The sequence below is a fragment of the Ptychodera flava genome, chromosome 15 (genome assembly GCF_041260155.1).
Source record: "Ptychodera flava strain L36383 chromosome 15, AS_Pfla_20210202, whole genome shotgun sequence".
NCBI classification, from domain to species: Eukaryota; Metazoa; Hemichordata; class Enteropneusta; family Ptychoderidae; genus Ptychodera; species Ptychodera flava.
The window spans coordinates 2,247,785-2,258,597 of record NC_091942.1 but is presented as its reverse complement, the minus strand read 5'-3'; the positions used below and the strand labels follow the sequence as shown (position 1 = coordinate 2,258,597).

At 36.3% G+C, this 10,813-nt stretch overlaps 1 long non-coding RNA gene across 1 annotated transcript; it reads left to right on the top strand.

Annotated features, from left to right (window-relative positions):
- The first annotated feature begins 4,746 nt into the window (after positions 1-4,746).
- On the top strand, positions 4,747-10,089 carry LOC139150848 (uncharacterized). Its single transcript, XR_011556291.1, has 2 exons — positions 4,747-8,600; positions 8,667-10,089. It is a non-coding gene; the product is annotated as an uncharacterized lncRNA (long non-coding RNA).
- The last annotated feature ends 724 nt before the right edge of the window (positions 10,090-10,813 follow it).

Sequence of the window (10,813 nt, the reverse complement as noted above, 5' to 3'; positions counted from 1 at the left end):
GCCTTGGAAAATATTTGACATTAGGAAGTGTTTAGATACAGCAAACAAGTAAGCACTGCTTCTTCTACAATTATAAAAATATTTACCGTCATTGGAACTGCTCGTGGGATTCCTTGACGTTTGTAAGTGAAGACATAAAAAGCAAATAATCCAAAGGTTTCTGTCACTATGGGGTCAAAGGTTAATGACATTACGTAACCATAGCTGCAACACGCAGTCCAACGTAAACAATAGACGCGCTTGCCGCAATCCGGAAGCAGCCGCCGGTGCACTCCGAGAAAATTTGTGAGTATTGGCATTTTTATCCATGATATTATCAACGAAAATAAATTCGACACACCAAACAGTTTTGTTTCTTTAGTTTTACAAACATCGGAAGTGAAATTCAGTGATAAAATCCAGGCAACCTGCATTGGTCGAAACAGCGGGAATTTCAAATTGGTGATAGCGATCCCGGTGTGTTGACTTGACGTTTATTTATCAAAATATGAGTCAATGTCAGTCAATGTCATATTTCAGCTTGATGACTTGATGAATCCTAGCAATGTACTGCTATCTTGAATTGCTGTGACATATCAGCAATCGCTTTACCTGGAAACATGGAGGCAATAGGAGAAACTCTTGCTAGCAATGCCCTGAGTGTCGAATGATTAGACCTACCGTCGCATCACATTATCAAATGCTGCGTATGAGAGCTTAGCCGTTCATCATTCTAAATGGGCGAGTGTGTACAAGTGTCTGAGAGAGGTACAAGCAAATAATCATTAGGAACGTAATTTTGTTTTATTCTCAATTCACAATAATTTCAGATCTACCTGTTGTCATGAAATGGATATCTCTGTCACAGCTGTGGGTTGTGATGGCGGCATTGCTGCCGGAAAAGCAAGCGAATGCTATGGATCTCTAACAGCCCTTGAATTGTGTACTCGAGACATCACTGCAGATCTCAAATCCCAATGCGCTTTCAGAACGACTTACAGAAACCCTTTTCCAAATTCGATTCAATACAAATATCAATGCAATGAGAGGTACCAGGTGGTCTATAAACACCAGCAACTAAAAAACTATTACTTTTAAGAGGCTTGATCTCAAGCCACAAGATTTCCAAGACATCAGATTCCAGGTCAGACCTTCTCGTGTAGCAAACATTAAAACGAATATAAGCCAAAAGACAACCACCCTTTTTTCCGATCCTATCTTTTCTTTCAATTTGAAAACCGGCAATTTTAAAATCATTGACAGAGTTCGTATTACTTAAAAAAGGTTTCAGCAAGAAACAATACATCCAATGAAAACGTTTTGTCAACAGAAAGATGAGTAATCTGATCAATTTTGTTAGTTAAGTATTGAACATTCCAATATCCAATCTTTAGACCATTCGAAAAGCTTGTCCGAGAAGCGTGTGTGTCCACAGAGTCCACGGCTTGAGCTTCCTCGCCGAGATTCTAACGTTGCCGAAAGTTCACACAGTGTTGTGCTTTGTGACCCGGAAGACCACAAGCCCAGCGGTTTATACGGAGTCCATGTCTGCAGACTCTCTCAATATGACCAGATTCGCCACACAGATAGCAGTATACCGCTCCTCTAGATTTCGCTTGATCGCTATATCGTTGAGAATTCGAGTGTCGACGGTTGTAGACATTGTTGTGCTTACTGCAACCAGATGTAAAGCGCCTTCCCACAGACGGAGATTTCGTTGTGAAACAGCAGCTGGAGAGATTTGCATTTGTGAGGAGCTTATCACATCCAGAATACGTTAGGTGCACACCATCACGCAGTAACAGAGACGTGACATGTCAATTGAACCATCCCGAAATCGAAAATTAGCATCATTATCAATAAATGCAGCAGCAAGGTCCCCATTTTCAGACCAGAAGGTCAGGATTTGACTGGTCAATCCTGGGACAGATGCTGAGAATACTAGTTTTCTCAAGCACAATCTTCTTTGTTTCATTTAAAAGTAGATAATAGTCAGCAGTCAAGTTTTAGCCGCAAGTTTTCAACAGTGAGGTCTTGTGAACTGCAGTCATTTCCACCTACTTCTAAAAATAACCTCCTTGAAAGGATCGTTGCCAGAGTATTTCGAGGCGATGAAGTGGTGCATTCTATTTATGGTAGCACCTGGCAGACGCTTGACAATAGTGTCAGTTGAATTGCTTGAAAAATTGCGTAATAACGAATCACCGATGAACAGTACCTTATTTACATTTTTCTGGCGGCCAGCTGCAGAGTGGTCCTTGTAGGCTGTTGAGGAATTCGTACGCGATCGAATTGATGCAGATTGGGCAGAGCTTGTCCGTTATCTGCGCTGTAATTAGAAATGGAGTCATTGTTCACATCGGTATTCGTATTGCATGGCGTATTGATGTCGCATGGACTCGCAGTTAGATTCAAGTTCATGACATCTATTTCGTAGTTGTTCATTTTCAGTCGTTTTCATAGAGAGCTGTGTTATTAAATCAAAGTTTACGGCCTGAAGTGAAGAAAGTTCAACTCTGAACTTGGCCTGTTCGTTCAACATTTCAGTTAGTTTCAATTCAGTGGACTTCAACAATTTTGTGATAGTTCTACATTCAGGACACGGCCAGAAGTACCGCTGCGTTTCATCCTCAGTAGCATTCACACAGCGAAGATGAAACCAAATAAAGCACAGACTACATCTTACCATATTACCCGTACTACTGCGGTCGAATCTACAGAATTTCGTACACAATGGTGGATCGGTATCTTTCTCCTGAACACGATTGCTGCGCTTTTTCCCTTTAGTTATTTTCCATTGTTTCATCATTTACGTTCACAGACGATGAAGATCGCAGCCGAAGTCTAGATGTAGTTTCATGTTCATGGTTATCCAGTCTTTCTTTAGCGATAATAGCGTCTAGCCTTTCCTTAGCATTATTGTTCAAAGCATTTCCGATATAGTGGCATTTGGATTTGATTTTGTCCATAGGAAGTCAAGTCTCTTCATATAAGGCCATTTGCTGAACTTTTTAAGTTGATCTAAGTCAGCGTTTAATGATGCCTGCTAGTTCGGTTGCTATGGTAACAAATGATGATATGGTATGGGAATATCATGGGTGTACATAACAAACAATAATGTCTTATTATAAACCGCATCATAAACAACAGAGCGAAATTAAAGGCTACTATTCAAATGCCAAATTACTCTAAAAGTTCCACTGTTAGTGCGTTATTTCACAGCATAGGGCATATTCTGCTTCTATGCACTCACTGTCTTTATGATAAAACACTTCAAAATGCAGCCATAACTTCTTTATATGATTTAGTCTCCCATAATTGGACTGGTTGAATCATATTTGCAAGTGATAAATGGTGGCGATAGAAATGTGTACACAATCATCGAAAGAAAGGGTTGTTTTGGCATACCGGAAATGAGCTGTGACATACTGCGCATGCGCAGAACTATGTGCAAAATTCAAAAATAACTTAGGCGCAGTATACTTTATCAAGACTTAATACACATTGGATTCTTCCAAAACGTGTTATAATTTTGTATGTGTTCGATAACATAAGGTTGTATATTTGTGAACACTAAAATAATCCTGTTCGCCAAATACTCGTTTCCCCATAGATCCCCAATAAAATAAAGCATTTCTGTTGGTTTAACAGTGACCTTTGACCTTTGACCTTAACCGAAATTTGGTGCCATATCGAATAAATAACAAAACATTTATATTATTTTTTGTGACGTGTGTAATATTTATTCATATTAACAACTATGCATGAAGCAGAATAATTGGTATAATATAATTTAACTAATTGTATAATTATTGCAAGAATTTACAAAAACATTAATAATTTCAATCATTTATACTACTCTGATCGATATCAATGGAAACAGAAATAAAGGCAGTACAAGGAAATTTAACAACTAAAATGTACGTATTTTAAGAATAATAACATATGAGCACTATCCATTGCTACAGGGACACGCGGGATTGTGCTAGAATCAGTGAAAATCATTGAAAATGACGAGAAAACGCCATTTTTAGAAGTGTTGCCATGGCAACAAACTTTGCCAAATTAACATGATTTTTAATATTTTTGATAGAACTGAAAATGATGTTTCATAGTATACAAGATATCTTAATTCAATTTAGTTTTTCTCCACTAAACAGTTTTTTAAAAAACGGGAAGGCTTAGCAAATATTTCTAATTTTCCATAATTTTAAAGTAAAATTAAAGCAAAAAAACAATGAGTGCCCGCACGTTTTTAATCGGATTATTAGACATCGGTCATGGGTTAAAGTAAATATTATATCTGCTTATTACGGTCCCGCTTCCTTTTTGAGTTAAACACGTTTGAATTTGAGAAGTTTCCTCTCTTTCCACAAATCCGAAAAACATGGCCACTTGAGGGCGCTATCACGAACTTAAGATGGGGTCAAAGGTCAAATAATAGCCATTGTCTTAATTGACTTGACCATTCGCGTAATTATTTTACTGTACCTGTACAATTGGAAAATTAGACAAGACAAGTAATGATTGGTGAAATATTGGTATATTTGTTATATAGAAATGTTGTTTTTGACCATTTGATGTAAAATTTGCGCCATTGACGTCTTTTTTTCAAATGCTGTTACTATGGTAACAGAAGGTAGCACAACAAAATTATTATACTGGTACTTTAGTTAGGTCACGGCCTATCTTTTGGTATATAATTTATATGTTTTTGAAATTTACCCTTGGCCACCTCATATAGGCGCTCTGCAGGTTTTTACAGACAGTGCCTCGAATTTCACATTTAATTTGAATGACCGCTTTTGATAAAAGTTGTTCAATACTTCAGAGTTTCAAATTTTCAAAATTTGGATAGTGATCATAAAGTCCCAAATCCTGGCCTTACTTGGAAAATGGAATAGCATGTACAAGTAGCCATAAAGTTCAGTGTATTTTTTGCTGCAGAATATTGATCATATACATTCAGTCCGCCTGCATCACATTTCTATTTACCACATTGCCTTTATGATCATGTATTATGTTGAGGATACAGAATCATAGAAAAATTAGTTCGGCCAAAACTTTTTGAAGTCTGTCAAAATATCAACATATAGTTGATTAGAGTGGCGATGTTCAGTTTTTCTGTACATACACATTACTTTTGAAAAATTTTAAGAAAAGTCCTGGCCACAAGTCATACAGATAGCAACAAACTTATGATGGTGTATTATTTACATCAAGATATTTTCATAAAAGACTTTTGTAAATACTTTAAAATGAGAGAGGAGAGTCACTTGGCTATCACAGAATGATTTGACAGCAGCTGGAGTTAACTGAGTGCTGGACTGCTAAACCAAACATAGGGAATTCAAGTTTGTGATATTTTAAGTAATGGAGATTGAAAACGAGTGTGAATGGAACGAAATTCAGAAGTATGAAGTATAGAAGTAACATTTTTTTTCTTCTTTTTTTCATTTGTGTTATTTGTTGTAACAAGAGATCCCAATGCTGTAGAATAATGAGAATATATATACTCACTGATCAGAAACATTTTTATGATCAGATCTAACAAGTATTCATAATTACTTAAAACTGGAATCATTATGTTGGTTACCTAAGATGTTAGGGTATTGAGATATCGTCAATGATACCATTATATAACACAAAGTATCAATATTTCAGTTGACTTTGAGAGAGAAATATTAAAGTAGTTTGACATGTAAATAGTGAAAAGGATAAAGTTGAAAGCTGAATGAGTCAATACAAAAAGTTTCATAGTTAACACATTTGTCTTTTTATTTTCTCATGATGATGTAAAAGTGGTAGCTAAAAATGGTATACACGGCAAAGCAGTAGATGCTAGTTTGACCTTTGATTTAATTTGTATGCCGGGTTGAAAAATGCTGCATGTAGTGGGGTTGCTGTTTGAAAGTATATTTTGTATGCTTTGAGGAAAGTAATGTAAATATCTAAACACATACTGACTCACATGCAGTAACCGATTTTCACATCAAATTTTTCCATCAAATTTTTGTGTTTATCACCTTCTCACATACCTATACACATTGAGACAGCATAAAACACATGATATACATCAGTTAGTCATCCAATCCAATTTGTTTTGTCATCCAATCCAATTTGTTTTGTCATCCAATCCAATTTGTTTTGTCATCCAATCCAATTTGTTGTGTTATCCAATCCAATCTAATTCAGCACTGACTGAAGGATGTTCCTTTAAACTCAAGATAATTTTACGTATTACACATTTTGGCCGTGGACAAGGACATTGCAAGAAATTCATCAGTTGATAAATAATAAAAATCTTCAAAGATAAGAGACATACCCACTCACATACACAATTGTCCAGATACCTATGCAGAGTACATTCCCAGCTACTGTGAATCATAAATCCATTGATTTGGTACACATACGCAGGTAATGATAGATCATGAACTTGGCACATGTACAAACAAATCATGAACATTAATGTATACAAATGTACCAATGCTACATTGCCCACTGTAGTGTATTGCGTTGATCCAGTGTGTGCATGTGCTGACTGCGATAGATTATGCAAAATCTCGCATAGTTTACACACTTTGCATTCTTAGACATGAAATATAAGGTAAACACAGGTGTCATGAGTGAGGAGATCCTTTCAGTACGTTAATGAACCCCTTAAACAAGGATTCAGTCAACAGATAGTTTTTATATCAGTATGGATGGCCCCTGGCCAAAATATAGAAAACACTAACAATTTTCAGTATGTTCACCGTGTGTTTCAGTACTCACTGCTAGAGTCAGCTGATGCAGCGGTATGGTCAATGGTCAGCACTGTAAACATTTTACAGTTGGAGAACAACTGGATTTATTCAAAGTTAATTCAATATTTGACCAGCGTAAGGTGTTAGAAAACACCGAGTCAGCCTACAGCATTCTTGATTTGTACGTCACCTGCAACATACACAATGCTAGTAGTGCAACATACTGCAGAAATGTTCCATTCAGACAGCTGTGACGTTTAATAGTTGCAAGAAATTGCTGTAAATTCACTTGAAATTGTAACAATTATCAGTGACCAGCTTGGTGGTTGATTACAGCCACTGTGAAAATGTCCTTCAGGGCTCATACACTGTATACAATTGTATATTAATAGAGGCACAGTCCTACCACACACTGTGACTGGAATTGTAGTTTATATGTTACAGTTCTTGATCCGGTATCTTTATTCTGATCTGTCAATGTACAATTGATATACAGTGTATGTAAGACCACTTTTGAATAAATATTTTTTTCTGATGGCAGCCAGTCTCAGACAAACTGGAAGTCGCTGATAATTGTTTGCAATTTCTTGTGTCCTTTAAAAAGTCCCAGAAAGGCAAATTGTGATAATTTTCTACAGCGTACACACAGCATCATAAACCTCTCTCCCTCGTGAAATTTCATTTGTACTATGTGTACATGACAGATAGTCTGTGCACATTGCCAGTACCCTTGAAAATGAACTTTCAGTGATACCATAACTCTATCTGAGAATTCTGTATTTGACGGCAGGAACATTTAAAGCGATTCCAATAGCATTGACACCTTATGTACATCAGAACACACAAATCATTACTAAAAAAAATTTATTCAGTTTTTGTTTATCATCATCCAGCTTATTTTTTCAATAAGTTTTCACTTTGTTACATAGCTAGCAGTACCATCCATGTAATGTTTTGGAAGCATGAAATTATTTTCACAACTATTTAGTCAATTCAACAATTGAATGTGTTGCTGTATCACTTGATGATAAGTTCTGTAATTATCCATACAGTGAACAATTTTGTGTTATACATTTCATTTCATAAGCATTTCTTTACCATATTTAGTTTGTGGAGTGTTATACCTGTTATGATAACTGTTACGTTCGATATAATTTGTATCATCGTCTGCTTGACATAATCATTGAGTTCTAGCAAGACTGCTTTCATAATATAATGATCATTACCAAAACAGCTGTATACATGCAAGTAAGAGGTCAAAGGTTAGTGTGAAAGGTCAAGTTGGGGAAAGGTTACTATGTATATGTCCAAGACCATTTCTATATAGCAGTCAGAATACAAAAACACATTAATGATCAAAGCACACAGTGTGACTGGTTTTTTCGACTTTGAAACAGTATGCAGTGGTCGGTCTAATTACGTATACTTGTAAACACAGGCCAGGAATGACTTATGTATGATGCATTTCATATAGTTGTGGAGATAGGTTTGCAGTCTGTCTGTTTTTGTTGCCAGGGGAGCCATGACGATGTAGAATTACAAAACTTGGCACATCTGAAGAATACTGGGTCCAGTCTCCCTCGTGTTAATTTACTCAAACCTAGGGTGCCTTCCTTTAAAAATACCAATAAATGATCCCCTAGGATGATTTTGAATTTCAAAACTATGGAAAGCCAAGCAGAGTTCTGGTTCTCTTCAGTCTTGACTAATAACCAGCATTCTTCATTGATAAGTGTCTATGTTTTGTCAATCAGTACAAGATTATTCAAGGGGTTATTTTCAGATTTTATTCATGGAAACACTATCACTGAGGTAAATTACTGCTGTTGTTTTTCAATGAGTTCAGATTTTATTCATGGAAACACTATCACAGAGGTAAATTACTGCTGTGTTTTCAATGAGTTATTTTCAGATTTTATTCATGGAAACACTATCACAGAGGTAAATTACTGCTGTTGTTTTTCAATGAGTTATTTTCAGATTTTATTCATGGAAACACTATCACAGAGGTAAATTACTGCTGTTGTTTTTCAATGAGTTATTTTCAGATTTTATTCATGGAAACACTATCACAGAGATTATGTCTGTCCTTTTGGTTTTTGTTGTCACTATTTACTATTCGTGTCAGATAGACATAAATTCAAAGTTGTTGATTTCAATCAAATGATATCCTAGATTATTACAATATTTACAATGGGATCTTTACAACATTTGATAAATTTTCTGCATGAATTTTGTTTTAGTATTTCACTGTATCAAGACATGAAACACTGTACAATATTCTGTCCATTGTTTCAGCACAGTTCATAGTCAGCTTGTGTGGTATATCGTGTCATGTGCAGGCTGTGGTTCCATGATGGCTTTAATATTGTCACCCCCATTTCACAGTGTAAAGGTCCAATGTTGCCATAGGAAACAAAGCAAATTGGGTGAAACCATAGTGGCAAAAGGGTTAAAACAAAGCTTTCTTCTCTGAATTTGTCATATAACATGTGTATATTATTTTCCATGTTTGTCTGATCTTGAGTAAAATGTCAGCATCGGTTCAAGCAGATGTCAAGATTGGTTTGATCTAACTATGACCCAATCTAACAAGAATCACCTAAAGAGGTCTGTCAGGCTTTTACTGTCATCTGTTAACCTGAACATCACCCAATTCCCTGTAAACAGGTCCACAATCACTGATGATAAAATAGGTTTGGGCCAAACCATTATGTTGAAGGGTTACTTGGATGTTTTCTTTCTCACAGCCTAATTACACCAATATGCACACATGAAAATCTTTCCACTGTTTGATAAAATAAGAAAAAATATACATTTTAGTTGTTCAGCGTGAACAGGGAAACAAAAACCAAAAACAAAAGAGTATTCATGTAATGAAAGTAGAAACTGAGAGCGCTGTTCATCTTCATTTATCAGATGTCAGTAACATTGACAACTGAACAAGTAACCGTGTGCAGTATTATTCATGTAAACCAAATGAAAGTGTGACAGCCCAGTGTGTGTGGATTAGTCAACACAAACCTATGGATTCACATGTAAGGGTGCCCCAGTGGGCTGTAGCTAATTATTCTGTCTTTGACTGACAGACTCCCCAGGTTTCTTGTGCTTAATGCAAAATGCTGACTTGCGTCCACTAATCTGCAGTCTTGCGCGACAATGTATGTGTTATTTCTGATCACCGAATACCTGTGCTTTATTCGAAAAAAATTGATTTCATTGAGTATTGAATGAAAGTAGATATACTACCGGTACACATGTGCTACAGACTGTTATTTGTGTTATTTGTTTTGAATTTGCAGCATCATTACTCCTGGTGTTTTAATACTTCTTTTTTTGCCAAATAAATATTCATGAAACTGTACACAGGAAAAGTGTGTGCGTGTTATACTGTTTGAGGTACATGAGTGCATGAACATCACATGCTAGTGTGTAATATTTCCAATATATTGTACCCTCTCACCCAATTTAATTTGTCACAGAGTCATGAAAATTCACTTTACATATTGTCCGGTAAATGTATTAGTATTGGGTTATTAAAATGTGAAGGGTAAGCAATACTCCTCGTAATTGACCACACCCTCCTCCATCCCTGCAATAAAAGCTTCGAAGAACACAAATCAAACAATAAAGTGATTTCAACTTCCTCCAAACAAATTGATAAATAGATCATTCAAACACATTTACGTGTATACAGCAATAATGTCGTTCCAGCCCCCTTCCCCTGAACAAAAGTTTAGAAGTATTTAAATTCAACAAATTGTAATTTGAGTGCCCCTCTCACAGTGCACAGTGCACTCTCTGAGTGCCCCTCTCACAACACCATAAATGAAAATAGGTTTTTAGTCACCACAGACACCGTCCAGGGGGACTTATACCGGTAGGTTTGGTCATGTCCGTGCGTGTGTCCGTCCGTCCGTCCATTCACGCAGATATCTCAGAGATGCCTGGAGCAATTGCATTCAAACTTAGTACAAGAATTATTACCTATGTCATACATATGCACGTCAATTTGTTTTGTGATATATGGCTGCTTGACAGCCATTTTGTTTCCTGTATTTGATGTTGGTGTGTATGTTCACACAAAT